We start from the raw sequence: 16,752 nt of genomic DNA, 5'->3' as shown, positions 1-16,752 counted from the left end.
GGCATAAAATCAGGTTTCTCATCTCTCAGTCTAGTGCAGTTTCTAAAGCAATATATCAGATAATCAAGGGGACCATTGCTTATAGTTTAGTGATCAGGAAGAAAGTTAAAAACTTAAACAAAACACATGGTATATTTGGAGATATATATATATATATATATATATATATATATATATATATAATGTATATACAATTTATACATGTATATATCATATAATAAGAGAATTTAGAGGTAAGAAATTATAACATATACATAAAATGCTGTTTGAATTTAGTTTAGAATTATAAATATAAGTTATTCAACATGGAAATTAAGTGAAGTATTTTATAAGCAGTCTTACTATAGAGAAATGAAGTTTCATGCCTGACAGGGTGACTCACATATTTACTTCCAGCACTCAGGAGGCAGAGGCTGGATAATATGAGTTTGAGTCCAGCTTGGTCTATGTAGTGAGTTCCAAGACAGCCAGGACTACACAGAGAGACATTTTCTCAAAATTGAAAGCAAGGAAGGAAGGAAGGAAGGAAGGAAGGAGTAGGTAGATAGATAGATTGATGTGATCAGAGAGACTGTTAATTCATATATTTGCACAGTGAGAATCACAGAATGCAGGATCCTTATTTCTATTCCTTAATAAGACTTCTTTACATGTTCTGTATGCAAGACACCTATCGAATTTAAATGTGCATGTATTCTATCCCAATCTTTATATTTCATCTCCCTTACTTTGAGCTTGTAAAGGACAATAATGATTTTTCCTCCTAGTTCACAAAATGTGTGAAGGTATGTATCTGTGAATGTGAAGTGGCCAGAGGGTAGCATTGCATGTTTTCTTCTATTTTCAGTGTGTGTGTGTGTGTGTGTGTATATGTGTGTATGTGTGTGTGTGTGTGTGTGTGTGTGTGTGTGTGTGTACTTTTGAGATACATTAGATCACTGAACCTGGATCTTGGAACATGCCAATTGGCTACGAAAGTTAAAATATTTTCTACATGGATACTTGACTTTTACATTTATGTCTTCCTGCTTACCAAGCAAGCAATTTATCTACTGAGTCATTTTCCAAATTCAAACTCCCAATTTTTGTGGCAATCAATTTGTTGAAAAAAATTTATACCACTTGTGCTCACAGCATTCTATTTAAACAGTCTTGACTGTTTCTTTTAAGAGATTTAGGATTTAGTTATTTGTTACAATGTACTCACATTTTTGAATACTGGTTTAAATAGTACCAGTATCACTTGTAGTAATAACTATTGTTTACTACTACACAGCTTCAGTATCATCTTTAAAATCAATAAACACACATGTTATTATGTTAAGGCTTAACTTTAACTCCTAATCGCTATCATTGTGAATATATATTTTCAATTTCAAATTCATTTGCTCTTAATTTTTAATCTAGAAAGACCCAGTCCTTCAACATTTTTAAAGGTATTGTTTCTGATACATTCTTTTTCTGTTATTTAAGGAGGATTGCATTATGCTTTAAGAAATAGAAAAACACTACTTATGTGTTTATCATCTGTATATGAGTACGAGCTTCTTCAGCTAGGGAAGTTCATATTACTCATTCCTGTATCTACAGCAGTTGGCAAATTGAAAAACCTCAAAATATGGTTACTGAAATCATAATGTTCATGTTATGCAAGATGAAGTTGTGACTAACTAATATAATAATTCCATATAACTTGATGATTATCTGATATATTGCTTTAGAAACCACACTAGACTGAGAGATGAGAAACCTGATTTTATGCCCTCATCTATGAACTGCTTGAAAAAAAGGGACTAACCATCTTCAGCCACAGTTTCTATATATAGAAAGGAACGGCTGTTTTCTAAGTCAATTTATGCTATCTATGTATATCTATGTATTTATGTATTTACCATTGATTTACCTACTATATTATAAAACATGTAAAACAGAAATCATTATAACATATATGTGGGAAATATTTTTGAGCAAGTTATACAAGTTATTATTTAGGTAAGATATATATAAAAGTATAGGCTTTTATGAAAAAAACTTTGAATGCAGATCCAGTGTTAGAATTTGTGTACTTAAAATATTGTTCTTTTCCCTTAGATTTGATTTCATTATTTTAGAATATCATATCATATTTTTTTTCTAATTTCCCTTTGGCATGTGCACTCCCTTCACTACTGATATTCACATATTGAATTTATTTCTCCAGTATTCCAATAATGTTTTGCAATTCATCAATATCTTTGAAAATACTTCTTGTTTTCTTATTACTGAAGCTTTATGTTTTGAGCACGGGGATTTAGTTACATTAGCATTCTTTGTTCCCTATGCTTTAACTCTACTTCAACACAGTTAGTTCACATGCACTATTGTGGGAATTTAAAAATGAGCACAGAGTTTGTTAAACACAGTGAACTTGCTGCCACCCTTTGCATAGCAGTGCTGTATGTACCCTAAACATGTTAGAGAGAGAGAAATTACATAACACAACATGGTAGATTATCTTAGAAACCATTTATCATAAGGCATTTAATACAACTATGTCTCAAAGGTCCTCAATAGGCACCTAACATTTCATAGTTTTCATTATAATTATTCAATAGGTTTAAAAGTGATAAATCTGATGAAAGACTATATAGTTTGGGTTAGAAAGAATATGTGTCCATAGTACTTGAAGGGTTATATCAATAGTTATTTTTAATGAGATTAAAAAAACTCTGTAGGAGTGATGATATAAATAGATTACTCTCCATCTAGGGAGCAATGTTTTATTATTGTTGTCAGCTTTTTGTTTGTTTTTACAATTTAGAAAAGTGATTGGTAAAGGAAGAGCAGCAGGAATGCAAAAATCCTAAGTGTCAAGTCAAGTGTCAAACCAAGAGCTGCTGCTGCCTGTCTTGTATGAACCCCAAATTGGGAATAGTTTTTTTCTTTTGTTTCTAAAATGAAATAAATTGGAAGTGTAAAATACTGTGATATGTGAAAGGTATATAAAACTCAAATTTTCATGACTCTGATTAAAGCTCTGTTGGGACATTAAAAAAAGAAATAATGATTTTTCAAGACTTACATAGTACTAGAGGTATAGCAATTGGATTCACAGTCTTATCCACATTCATAATTTTGCGAACACTCAATCCATGTTCCCAGAATAAAAAAAGCCAATAATACCATGTTATTTTTACATTAATTTTACATATAAAGCAATCAAAGAAATCTGGACTATGATAGTCATAAATTTGGAGGAAACTGCAGGGTTATTGGACCACTGTCCAATGAAATAACTGAGAAATAACTAAACCAATTGCATGCCAGTTGGCCACATTGATTTTTATAGAACCCTTAACGAAAAAATAAAGAACACTGATGCTACCACTGCCATAGTTAACTTCATGCCTTCCATAGTTAAACTCAGGTTCAGAGGAAGAGAATGACAGGCAGCAGCAGTATCTTTCTTGGACCTTGTGTACTTGTGTCAAAACATATTCAATTTTGCTTATTCTTTGTCTTGAGCAGGTTTTCTGTCCTTGGAGATTTTTAGACATTCAAAATACTTCAGTTGTTCAGGATAGGAAGGGAATATTGGAAAGAGTAAAAATATAGTGGCATGAACACAAGAATGAATTGAGAGTTTGAGTAAAGGAAATGAAAAAAAAATAAGCAATAGATTTTGAGATTCCATATTGATCTTATTGAATAAATCATGGTCATGTGCATCTTAGTGTTATTTATGAAATGAATGCTTACTCCAGTCCCAGGATTTTAATAGGTAGTTAAATTATCTGTATTGTTGACTGCTAAAAATGTGGCACAGTAATTATATTAACCCATAATAAATGTGTACATATTATTTGAAGAAAATAATATACTTTAAGAGAATCAATGAAATTGAACTTAGTTATCTTTTCAAATGAAGGCATGAACAATTCCCAGATTTGTTCTATTTTTCTAGGTGCTATTTCAGAATCTATATGCCGATGATTTTGATTGTGTAGGGCTTCAGGAGGGCAACTCGCACTTTGCATCTTGGAATACAGTGGGCATCTGTTTAAGCCATAGTGATATTCAAATAGCTATCTTCAGTCAAGAGACTCACAGGACACCACAGCAATATTTCTGAGAATTCATCTTAGTTCGTTTATGTCATGCACTAGTTTGTTGTACAGGCATTCCAGAAGAAATGCTCATTGCTTAGTAAGATGTGTTCATGTAATATGAGATCATATATTAAAACTCAGCTGTAAATATGTTCAAATTGTGTAAAAAATAATTTCTGTCATGTGTGTGCCCTGTGCCCTGTGCAATGTGGTGCCATTTTGTCCACTGGTTCCCAATGTCTTGAATACTTCTTGATACATTTAATACCAGCAGTAAGGTGAAGCCATAGGTCACATGAACGAATGCTCTCCAAATTCTCTAAATTTCTTATGCCTTCATGAGGCATTTCTAATCTAGAGACACAAATGCTTATACTTTCTCTTGGGACAAAAACAGCTATGAACACAATCAGGAAGGACCTTAGGGCTTTGTTATAAGCTGATTTCTCTATTTCTTTCTCATTTTCTTCCCCCCCCCCCTCTCTTTTTCTTTTTACATGAGCACTGTCCACACCTGGAAGGAACACATTGTATGCTGTTAGAGTAAAACAATTCTGGAAACTAAAACAGTTCATTGCACTTTTATCTGATGTGTCCTCTGCTATAGCCAAAGCAGTCTTTAAACAATGCTAAAGAATACTAATTGTATAGACAAAAATCTGTCCCTAACTCCTGTATTATTTTTTCATAGTAAAAAAATCTCTTAACTTAGAAAACCTTCCTTGAGCTGTGCATTGTAGACTCCTTTGAATAATAATTTCCATTCTTACCCTCCAATACACTCTACTACATGTGCAATGGTCATCTGACTTCAATAGCACCATAAGTGTGTGTGTGTGTACATATACACATATAATATGTCTATCTATCTATCTATCTATCTATCTATCTATATCTCTCTATCTACATATATATATATATATATATATATATATATATATATATATATATATATGGTCTTATGTGTTAGAAGTAAAAGGTCTCGTCTTTTAATATGCATTGATTTGTATCTGCTGCTGTAAAGCCTATCACTGTTGACTTATAAAATAATTAATTCATTCAGCACTTATTATTATGCCTTCCTGTCCTTCAATCTGATGACTACTCTGTATGCCAAGCCAGGGAAAGGCTATGCCTCTGTAGACAAAATAATATTTGGAAGATTATTTTGAGTAAGAAAGTCTCCATAAAAGTAGCCAGTGAACTAAACAGAGAGCTCTGCATCCTGAATCTCAATGTTTTCATTAGGTAAGGTCACCTTTCCTCTGCAGAGAAGCACCCTCATCACTTCTTTCTTATTGCTGAAGTCATTTTTATAAAGTGCAGTGAGTGAGAATGAAACACACTTCAATTTTTCTCTTCAAAATTGGCATGAAAAGGAAACCTAACATTTCCTAATAAACTAAAAGAAGGACATACTAAAGATTCACAGTTTCATTTTTAAATGTGAGACCATATTTATGTTCTAAAAGAGAAAGAATTTAAGTAGTTACTTATAACAACATCTAATTTTTCAACCAGTTTTAAAATATTTATTTATTTTTATTTTGCATTTTATGTGTAGGAGTATTTGCTTGCATGCATTTATATGTACTATGTGCATCTTTGGTGCCTATGGAGACCAAAAGAGGGTACTGGATCCCCTAGAGTTAAAGGTGTTTGTGAGTCACTATGTTTATATTCGATACTAAACTTTGTTCCACTGCAAGCACAAAAGCTCTTAAATGTGCAGCCATTTCCCCAGACTCAAACCTTGTTTTTTAAACCTGCCAATCCAATGAATACATACTGAACACCCACAGTGGCTAGTCATCACACCTGTTAAGAGGGATGGACTTTTAAATAAATAAGCAGAGTAATTGTTCTTTATCAAATATTTAATTAAATGTGCAAAAGAGAAAAACAAAGACAACTAGGACAACACAATAAATAAGATAACTTAAATAGTGATCAATAAGTTTAGGATTTATAAAGAAACAAACAAATAAAAACTGTATTAAAAGTTGGTGTCCACAGAAAGATGTTTACACCTTCCAATCAGCTAAGATCACAATGATAAACCAAAGGAGGATTCTATCAACATTTAAGAGGCTATTGGACATAGAGAGCATGCTCACAGGTACATGGGAGAATCCCTAAGCAGTTGTACTGGAATGCTTTTACCTAACATGGATGATGGAAAGTGGAAGGCCTTCTATTTTCCTATTCTTCCATACTTCTCTCACCTGGGGACATCCGTGTTGGGCTAGTGTCCAGTTATAAGTGAGTATATACCATGTGTATCTCTCTGGGTCTGGGTTATCTCACTCAGGATGATCATTTCTAGTTCCATCCATTTGCCTTTACATTTCAGAATTCTCTTGGTTTGAACAGCACATTCCCCACAATTTTGTGAAGAGTTGTGACTGACTCTGACATGGGGTCTGGTGCCCCCTATTTGACCACTTCTCCTTGGTGGAGAGGCCTGGTGGCACTCAGAGGAAGGGTAAGCAGGCTACAATGATGAGACCTAATAGGTTGTGATCATATGGTAGGGGAGGAGGTCCCTTTCTGTCACAGACCTAGGGGAAGGGAATAAGGGAAAAGAGGGAGGGAGGATGGAACGGGAAGATACAAGTGAGGGGATCATAATTGAGATATAATCTGAATAAATTACTTAAATTAAAAAAATAAAAGTGGACAAGGATACATATATATACATATATATATATATATATATACATATATATATATATATATATATATATATAATTTTTTTAATTAAAGAAAGTGGATGCCCTTTTTGCTAACCTTCCCAGCCAATATCCTCTAGCACTTCTGAGGCTACATGCAATCAGGGCAGCACTGCATATACACGGCTGGGAGGAATGGCACTCAAGTTATGTATTGGTGAGCCTATCCATGCACACCAAATAACCTTCCTTCTATGGGAGAATGTCAGTAGTCAATAAGTCCTAGCAAAACTTCTGTAAGCACGCACAGCTGATCTGATGTGAAGCGTGGCTGTTTTGCACAGGGTATCTCATTCTACAACAAAGTTAAATAATTTCAGAAACCTAACAGCTGGAGACACTTTATCATTAGGGACAAAGTACTCTGGTTTTGTGATGTTAGAGAGCAGGATATAGGATGATGGAGAAAGCTAAGAAGCCAGAAGTTCCAGGATAAAACATTCCAGCCTCTGCTGAAAACAATCGTACAGTGACAAGGAAGCAATCAGCCTGTGAGGAGCATGACACTGATGCTTAGTTATTAATCAGAGGATATTTTCAAATCTCAAAAAAGAGAGGTTCAATGAAATCTGATATTGTGTATTTGATTTAATTTTTGTTTGAACAAGGATTGTGGAACACAAATTATCACCTAGTGTAGGGAGGGGTGAGAACTCCCAGGATATAGTGAAATGTCCAGAATGGAATCAATGAGCCTCTTATGAGAGATGACAGTTGCATCAGGCAATGTGGGTGTCTGTCACTTGGCTCAAAGAGCTATAGTGTTTTCAAGAGAGGATAAAGAAAATTAATAAACAATAAGGTATACAGATCAGGCAACATGCATTCTTTGTATATTTCAAAGAAAGGAGAAGTGAAGAGAAAGAGAGAGGAAATGTGAAGAATGTTTTAGAGTCAATGTTTACTAAGAGTCAAGGTGACTCAGCAATATGTATGTATACTTCAACTGTATCTGTGATTTCTTTCTTCTTTCTTTCTTTCATTCATTCATTCTTTCATTCATTCATTCATTCTTTCTTCCTTCCTTACTTTTGTTCTTCCACTTCTCTTCCCTCTCCTTTCCTTCTTCCCCTCCCTCTCTCTTCCTCCTCTCTCTATCTTCCCCCTTCCTCCCTCCCTTCTTCCCTTCCTTCCTTCCTTCCTTCCTTCCTCCCTCCCTCTCTCCAAAAGGAAGGGTTTACTTAGGCTTACAGTTACAGAAGACTAGGGTCCAGAATGGTTGGGACATTGTTGTAGCAGTTGGCCAACTTAGTAGGTAGAGCTTCCAGTGACATCTGAGACCTCGCATCTTAAAGCAAGCAGAAAGCAGAGAGAGCACTGTGAAGGACTCCAATCAGCTCCCAAGGTGCTGCTCCTGGAGCTGAGGAGCAGTCAGCCTCAGCAGTGCTATTCTGACATGAGCTGCTGATGAACGCTCACTCTTTAGTCCTGGATATTTCTCTGGTACTTGTGAATTTTGAATGAATCTCTTAATCATGCTCATTTCTGTCAAAGTCGGCTGAGAAATGATTGAAGAATAGAGATGTTGGGTGTCTGATTGGGATAAAGTAGTTTTGAAAAGCTGATTACATATTTCACAAGTGCCTAGATAAATAAATTATAATCACTATTATCAACATTAGCTCTAAAGATATGTGAATCTTTTATAAGATTTATACTACCAACAGCAGTGCATTCTGACATAAAGTATGCTACTAGCTTGGGTGAAGTATTTCCCATATATCGGTATACTTTACACATGTCAGACAATGTACAGAAAACTGTAGTGATTCTGACAGTTATATTTCTATATATTCATCATGAGAAGACCATTTTTCAAGTAATTTTCCTGGTCATTAGAAATTATTTTGTTATGGCAAGTACGTGCTGCAAGGCATTGCCATGCACAGTATTTTGACAGTAGCGTTTGTCTCCCTACTCTACTAAAGACAGCTCTGGCTGTGAAGTAATTATGGGGTGAGTCTCAATGGCAGAGTTTAAGACTGGGTTATGATTCAAAAGCAAATGGTTCGATATGATTGTTTATGAACTTGAGTTATTTATTCTAAACGAGCAAGTGGGTGGATTAGAAAACAGTCTTACATCATCTGGTAGTGTTCTTGCCAAGTATGTTCAGTAGCTCAAGAGACTAACCAGGATGACTCTACCTGGAGGAACAAAGGGCACACCATAGCCACTTGACACAATTAGTTTGGACAAGACATGGGAGTTCACTCTACCAGGAGTATTTGAGACTCTGTTGTAACTGCTGAATTCTGTTTGAGATACCAGCCATGGCTTGAGTGTCCCAGCCTAGACTGTAACTAGATACCATGAACAATCTAGGGATACAAAAATAGAAACAGAATGGAAAGCTTGCACCTTTGTAGACTGCTTCTTAGGATTATTCTTCGAAGATAGCAGAGGACATGCTATCCTTCATGCTCCCCAGATAGCAGAGGACAGAGCTCCAGTGATGCTCAGTACTTATGAGTTGTTACTATATGTTTATTCCTTTGTTTTAAAGACAACGTCTTAGATATAGCCTTGACTGCCTCAAATGTGCATTCTTCCTTTCTTATGCTCTCAAATGCTGGAATTTTGGGCATTCACTATCACTAATGGCACTGAATGTTAAATAAAATACCTTTTATAATTAAGTTATGATCATCCAAAACTATGAGAATATTGAAGGTTTTCATAGAGTAGATGACAATAAATATGTGATTTAACCTAATCAGAAAACTGACACTGTGGATAAAAGGAGACTACTTTAATTAACTAAAGATGGAAGTAATGTTTATAACCTCACCAGGAAGATGTTTCTATTGTGGCTCTGTTTGCAGTTTCATGGAGGAGTTGTGATAATCTTCCTAGGCAGTATTGTATATCATTCCTTTATCTCCTTCTGCACTGAAAAGTGGGATATTTCCCACTGTAGAAACTTAAGTACTTACTAGGACTGTCTGCAAAACAAGAATAATTGGAGAGTGAAGCTCCTAAGACACTAATGAAGCATTTAGAATTTCCTTATAAATTTTGCAAAAATCACAAGTTGGGTGTGGTGGTGCACACTTTTAATCCCACACTCAGGGAGGCAGAGGCAGGCAGATCACTCTAAGTTTGAAGGCAGCTTGGCCTACACGTGATTCCAGGACAGCCAAGATTACACAGAAAAACCCCGTTGTGAAAAAAAAAAAAGACTTTCTATTTTTAAATCACTAAATTACATTTCTCATGTACTGAAGATAACATGAACACTGTTGAGCATTGCCCATAAACGTGATCCAGTTTGAAGGAAATTTTCACAGGCACCATCTTCAATTTAACTTTTTTTTTAAAAAAGATCTCTATTTATTGTGTATACAGTATTCTATCTGCATGTCCACCTGCAGGCCAGAAGGGAGCATCAGTGCACATTACAGATGATAGTGAGCCACCATGTGGTTGCTGGAAATTGAACAGAGGACTTCTGGAAGAGCAGTCACGGCTCTTAATCTCTGAGCCATCTCTCTGGTCTCTTCAATTTAACTTTTAAGAAAAGGCAAAAAAAAAAAAAAAACACAACAAAGAAATCTATATAGCTTACATAGTATTACCAAGGCCTCCTTATTCAATGATGACCAATGTTTTCTCTCAGGTCTTATCATCACATCATGTTCCCCAGAAGCAGTGAAAACTCATCACCTATGAATTTGTACACTGCACTTTGTTGGCTAATGCCATACGATTAAGTGTTTCATACCAGTGGTAAAGTCATTGCGATTGGCATCAACAGAGAAGCTCAATGATGTTGTTTTACTATGGTCGGTAAAAGTATGTCAATCTTTATGAGGCTATAAGTTAAGTTACACTTTAATTTTATAAAGAAGTAGTACACCTTCACTATTGGAAAATTGGAAAGCAGACACACAAGAAAACATCAAACACGATCTATAATTGTTTTACTCTAAAATAAACAAGGGAGTTAGATGGATACCTTAGTATATACTTCCCCAGATTTCTCCTTCCTTCCTCCTTCTCTCCCTTCTTCCCCTCCTTCTCTTAACTCTCTCCCTTTTACGTCCCCATCCCTGCAATCACACATACACACACACACACACACACACACACACACACACACAGAGAGAGAGAGAGAGAGAGAGAGAGAGAGAGAGAGAGAGAGAGAGAGAGAGAGAAATGAGAGAGAGATATATTTATTCAGTTATTCATTCTGTCTGTTAATATCCGTTTCCTTAATGATAAATCATAAAGATTTCCCTAAGCCTATTTTTTACAACATCATTTTCAGTAGACAGATACTGTGCCTTCAAAAACCAGTAGAAAAAGTACCTATTTTAGAATCTTTGGCTTATTCATAAAAACTTTTCATTTGGGGCATAAGTACTCCATTTTTATTACTAAAATTTGTTTTCAGTTACACAATTATTTGCAACTATTTTTAAAGAGTAGAATAGTGTTTTCCTTAGGAGAATATCAGTAGGAAATGTGTGTGTGTGTGTGTGTGTGTGTGTGTGTGTGTGAGATTATGAAGCCCATTATATTTTACAATTATAAATGCTAATTAAAATAAAAAGAACGCATTTCTTTTTCCAGTGGTGATTTCTAAATACACAAGGTCATATTATAATATTATGATTGTGATTCATGTTTCTAAAAATTTATGTTAATAACTTTGGCAACATATCTGTCGTTCGAACATAATTTACAATGAATTTATTCAGTGAATTGCTGAACCATTTGCAGTTTACAAGAAACAGAGTACATGTCTCTGACCTAAACAAGTGTTCAAATTGTCAGCATCTTACACAAAGGAACACTGGGTCTACTCCCTTTAAACCAATCTCTTTTGTAAAAACAAAACCAAAATTACCTGCAACAATATTTTAAAAATCAACACGTTTAGAATCAAAAGTTCTTTTAATTTGAATAAAAGATTGCTAGAGTAGTTATCCCACGAAAAGTTGCCTTTGCATCATCTGGAATTAACTTTCATATCTTACCTTAATATCTGGAGTTCCTTGGACCAAGGCAGAAGTTACCTGCACTGTACTCACTAGTCAGAAGCTAGAATAATGAGGGATTCTGTGAAAGTACCATTGCTGCTGTGATAGTAATTGGGACCTGTAAGCTGTCCTGCTTGCCTATTTATCTATTTATTGTTTGTTTATTTAACACTGCTGATCAAGAGGATACTGAGAAGACTTTTTTTGTTTCTTGATTCATAACTATGAAATATGACTTATAAGGATATAAACATGCAAGCACACACTTTTAAGTTCTTCAACAAAGACAGGGAAAAAGAACATCCATAGAAACTGTGTTGATTAGATAAGAGATGTAATAAATTTCTATCTATGTGGATTCAAAACACATTTTCTGAGACAGTGTTAGATTCTAATATAAATTCAAGATTCTGTATCCAGCATATGCATATGTGTGTGAGCTGGTTACGCAACTGCTTTCAAGGATGCGCGCGCGCGCGCGCGTGTGTGTGTGTGTGTGTGTGTGGCTGGTTGTGTAAGATGCCAGATTGTAACACGTAGCTAGAGAATAACACAAATCCTTTAAATACATTCCTAAGTTTTGTTTTGTAAGATGTGAATTTAAAAAAAAAGTTTTTGTCTTCTGATATTTAAGCTCTGAAAACACCATTCATTACTATGGTAACAACCCCCTTTTGTTGGTAGCCTCTTTAAGATTTTGCTTTAGGAGTAATTATCTTTAGATTTGCAGAACTGGCCCTTTCATGCATGCTAGCACTTCATAGATGGGGTAGATGTTGGGATGAGCAAATTCAAAGCCCTGGATCTTGGCCTGCAAGCTCGTCTGTACCTACACCAACAGGGTCAGCTCTCCAGCTCTCATGCTGTCTCCTGGCTCACCCACTCCTACACCACCAGGGCTTTGCTTAATTGTGCTGCCCGGGTGAGGTGGGAGGCCTGCTTTCCGGAGTGTTGCAGCCAGTTCGCCTGTCTGCCACAGGTGACCATGACACAAAGCAAAAAGAAGATATCTGAGAGAACTCCCTGTGAGGATCCAGTATTGATAGTGTAGCAGAGGCCAGAGACCTCCAACTAGACCAATGACTCATTGCAATGAACATTTGGAGGTAAAGATGTGTGGACAAAAGGATGTACTGTGGGACACATTGTAACACACCATAGCTTCAAAAAGATGGATCTCTTTGTTTTGTTGGTTTTTTTTTTCTCTTTCCTGGAGGTGTGGCAAGGGCACAGGGCAGATAACAATGGATAACAATGGATGGGAAGATGAGTGGGATATGGGTGCATGATGTGAAATTCCCACAGAATCCATTAAATAGTTTTTTTTTTTAATTAAAAGCCGTATAACTAAAGAAAGAAAGAAAGCAGAGCAAAGCAGTGGAAGCAAGCTGGGAAGCAGTGTTTCTCCGCAGTCTCCCATTCAGTTCTTGCCTTGGCTTCTCCTCATGAGATTCTGACCTGAGAGGTGAAATAACCCTTTCTTTACCAAGGAGATTTCAGTTATGGTGTTTATCACAGCAATAGAAAGCATACTAAGACAATCATCTATCATATACGTATTTCTCCATGACCTCTGTACTTATTATGTGACACCCATCTATCATTCCTGTATCTGTCATCTTTATCTGCCTACTTACCATTCATTATCTGTCTTCTCTTCCTTATACCTATCTACCATATCTCCATCAATCACTTGTCATCTACTACTATCATCTATCTGTTATCTATTTTCTATCAATATGTTCACCTGTTTATCTATTATCATATGTGTGTTATTTTGGACATTTGTTCAGCCAATTATCTTTAAGATGCTTGGGTTTCTTCCATCATTTCTAAAGGACACAGCAATGGAAGTCACTGTTTTTGTCCTTGAGAGCATCTGTGGGTATTTCTTCAGAACTCTTGAAGGTGAGGGTGCTGGGCCAAAGAGTGTGTGCCTTAAACTTTTTGTTTTCATAGTTAAAGCAAATATTTTTGTGTTTGTTGTTTTGAGACAGGGTCTCATTATGAAGCTCTCACTGTCCTGAAACTTACCGTGTAGACCAGGCTGGCCTCAAATTTACAGAGAGCCACCTGCTCCACCCCACAAGTGCTGGGTGAAAGCTATGAGCCACAATGCCCTGCGTAGAGCAGACATTTTGATGGTCCTAAATGTTGACTGGTCAGAAAAGGAAGAGTAGGGTGCAGGTGCCCTGTAGGCAGGTGTGGAGCAGGGGGTTCGAAAGATGAGGTCCTCAATGATTCTGAGGATGATGATTATGTTCCAGAGCTACACAGAAATGTTCACCCCTGATAGCAGCCTGATCGGGAGGAAACATTTAGCTCAATGTTTTAAAAATATTCAAACCAAGATCATCCAAGATGGCATCAATCATACACATTGATCTGCGGAACAGCAGTGACTGCACAACCACCAAAGGACCAGAATGATAGCTCCAAAACAGAGTGCTGGTGTTTCCCAGAAAGAAATAAATTCTGTCATGTGAATCATTCATGCCCTCCTACTGCAGGACCATGGGCTCACACTCAAGTGAGCTCCCTGGGACCCGGGGCCACCTCTGCCACCAATTTTAGGGTTGCAACCCAGCACAATGCAGGCCAAGGAGATGGTGTTTGAGGAGGAGGTGCTGTTTGAGTTAAGCCCAAGCAAGGACTGCACTGCCAATACCACAGGCCTCATGGATCTACTTTCATGGGCTGGGGTCATACTCAGTGTTGAGAGCTGAATCGAGCAGAGGTGGATACTATAGGCAACACTGAGATGGGAGCCCATGGTGGATAGAGCACCTCATGGAACCAGAGACTCAGGAGACATGAATCAACAGAGCCACAAGTTTCCTGAGACAAGAAGCTCAGCTGGGCCAATATCAATGGTTTCTGTGAGCTCCACCTGAAGACTTTGAGGGGCCTCCACTTGCCAACTGCTTGATGGCCCACAACATCGAGTACCCACAAGAGCAAGAGGCCACCTAGGCCTTGAATGCCAGCAACAATCTAGCAAATTGAACAGGAGCAGGAAAGCTGGCCCTGAGGACATGGAAGCAGGAGAGCTGACCCTGAAGACACAAGAACAGGGGAACTGGCCCTTCCCTTAGGAGGCAGGAGCAGGTGAGCCAGCCCTGGGGACATGGGAACCTGAGATCGTACCCTGCCTTGAGGACACAGGAGCTGGACACCTAGCCCTGCCCTGATGACACAGAAGTGGGAGAACTGGCCATAACCTGAGGACACAGGAGTGGGAGTGTGGGCCCAGCCCTGATGACATGGGAGCAGCTCAGCCACCCCTACCCTGATGACATGGGGGTGGGAGAGTGGGCCCTGCCCTGAGGACTCAGGAGCACATGGGCCATCCTTGCCCTGATGACATGGGGTCAGATGAGCTGGCTCTGCCCTGAAGTCATGGTGGTAGGACAGTGGGCCCTGAGTGTCTGTAGTCATCTCTGTTTGTAAGAGTCAAGCCTACAGATAACTAGGAGCAGTGTCTGTAAAATTATCTGGCCCAAGGACGTTTTTGCCCTTGGCTTGTTTAGTTAGTTTCATTTAAGCTGGAAACTCCAAGCTGTAAATTTTTGGTTTTAAGGACAAAGCTTGTCTATATCTTTTTTTTTTTTTTTTTTTTTTTTTTGAGAATCTAAGTATTTTTAGAAATATCTCAAGTAAAAATTAAGCAAATAAAAAAAAACAAGAAAATTATAAATACTTTATAGCTAAGGAGTTTGGAATTAACTCCATTCCCTAGACCAGTTTGGAAAACTGTTAGTCTCTTATAAGTAAAAATTAAGCAAGAAAATTTTAAGTTTTAGGCAATAAGCTCTATTTATTAGACTGTAGGTTTATGACCAGTAACATGTTTGTAGCCATCTTTGTTCTGTAGAACGTTTTGGTCCATGGACACTCCAGTTCTGCGCTAGGTCTCCATGGGCGGCTGCTGTGTCTGAGTCCACGCCCCACAAAGGGCAGGCCTGCTATTGGCCAGTGCAGCGTGGAGGCGGGACGCTTTCCGCCTCATGCATTGTGCATACCATGTTGGGCCGCACTGCCTTAGAAAATTGGCCAGCAAGTAAAGCTTGGCCCTCTCTCAAAATATAGAAAAATGAAACAATATTTAAACAATTAAACACATTTACAGACATACATAGACATAAAATTTGACATTACAATCATAAAACAAACAAAAAGTCTGATAGGCAAGACAAAAAGAAGCAGTTTCCGTACCTTGACAAAAAAATGGCATATGTTTAACTAAAGTTATATATATATATATATATATATATATATATATATATATATATATATATATATATATATATATATATATACACATACATACATACATACATACATACATACATACATACATACACCTTTTTAGGTCTAAAAGCATAATATAGTGTTTCAGTAATTTTTTTACCAACTCTATCTCACATTTTAAAATTATCCACTTTTTCCTCAAGAAACCATGGACATACTTCATTGATAAAATCTAAAAACTTATCCGATTTTTTAATTATTTATCCTTATTCCTTGTGTTTGAGTCCTATATTTCAATGTCTGCATGAATAAATCTTTGTCATTGCTCTGTCCCATGTTTGCACTGATCACCTTGCCATTTCTCTGCAAAGCAGGTGACTTTGGGGGAAACGTTTCCCTTGTCTTTTTACAGGGACACATCCATGTAACATCTGTCATTTAATTCCTCATTTTCAGGTCCCTATCCGGGCACCATATGTCCCGGCCCACAGGGTTCACCTGAAAGAGGGAGTAGGGATTGAAAATGGAGGACAGAAATGCGAGAAATATTGAGTCAAGTCTGGAAATTTCTGATCAAGAATCTCTTTAATGCAGACTAGTAAGATTTTATATAGCAATTTCAACAGGATCTATTCTAATTCCACTTTCCCTAACCCTCATGCCAGAATATAATCGCCTGAATAGCTCCCTGTAAGA

General features: G+C 36.9%; 1 protein-coding gene across 6 annotated transcripts in view; it reads left to right on the top strand.

Annotated features, from left to right (window-relative positions):
* The window catches only part of LRRC4C (leucine rich repeat containing 4C), a 1,246,033-nt gene that overhangs the window by 347,268 nt on the left and 882,013 nt on the right, over positions 1-16,752 (top strand). The window lies entirely within an intron of this gene.

This window comes from Acomys minous (assembly GCF_964271855.1).
Source record: "Acomys minous genome assembly, chromosome: 3".
In the NCBI taxonomy this organism is placed as follows: Eukaryota; Metazoa; Chordata; class Mammalia; order Rodentia; family Muridae; genus Acomys; species Acomys minous.
The sequence above is the reverse complement of the archived record's forward strand: the minus strand, read 5'-3'. Positions and strand labels throughout refer to the sequence as shown.